The sequence below is a fragment of the Penaeus monodon genome, chromosome 21 (genome assembly GCF_015228065.2).
Source record: "Penaeus monodon isolate SGIC_2016 chromosome 21, NSTDA_Pmon_1, whole genome shotgun sequence".
In the NCBI taxonomy this organism is placed as follows: Eukaryota; Metazoa; Arthropoda; class Malacostraca; order Decapoda; family Penaeidae; genus Penaeus; species Penaeus monodon.
In genome coordinates this window covers 14,307,946-14,308,645 of record NC_051406.1, presented here as the reverse complement: position 1 = coordinate 14,308,645, position 700 = coordinate 14,307,946, and the positions used below count along the sequence as shown (strand labels likewise).

General features: G+C 31.4%; 1 pseudogene; it reads right to left on the bottom strand.

Annotated features, from left to right (window-relative positions):
• Window positions 1–700, bottom strand: part of LOC119586577 — an 11,081-nt pseudogene that overhangs the window by 5,331 nt on the left and 5,050 nt on the right.

The following is a 700-nucleotide window of genomic DNA, read 5'->3' as shown; positions in this document are numbered from 1 at the left end:
AAATATAATACAATGGACAGTCCATAAATTCATAATTTGTCAATTATGATACTAGCTACTATTGATACACATATTAGTTTTCTCTTTTAGCTAAAATAGTAAGATATTAGCTATGCAACCTGTTTATACTTTACCTGTTTTGCTTTGTGTCTTTCTCTGAGGGGTCACACAGAAGAACTTGTACACCTTGTTTACAGCTTCAAACCATATGCCAGCATGTGGGACCTAAGTTAGAAAATATTCCAATATATTTCTTGTGGATACTTCTTATTCTTTAGCTGTTGGCAGTTTCTTTTATGACAAAAAACACACATATTTCAGCATAATAACAACGGGATACTAACATAGAAGAAGACAGGACCGAATGTCTTCCAACATTATTCATCAAAGCCTTTCCCTAATGCTTGGTCAATGTGCTGCTGAAGGAACACATTAAAACTGTGTTCTGAAAGGAATATTAATTTAATAAAAAATTCTGTCCTGTACATCTAATAGTTTTCCTATATTCTTCGCCTCTTTTAATCCTACTAAATGTACTACAATATCAAGTACATGATTATCTTAACATCATATTCCAATTTATATTATATAATACCAATGACAACTTTATGACTGCTTACTATCTATGAAAAGACATATTATGATATTCTGCCAGATTTTGAACTTGTACTCAGGAATCATACATATATACCTCTATGGC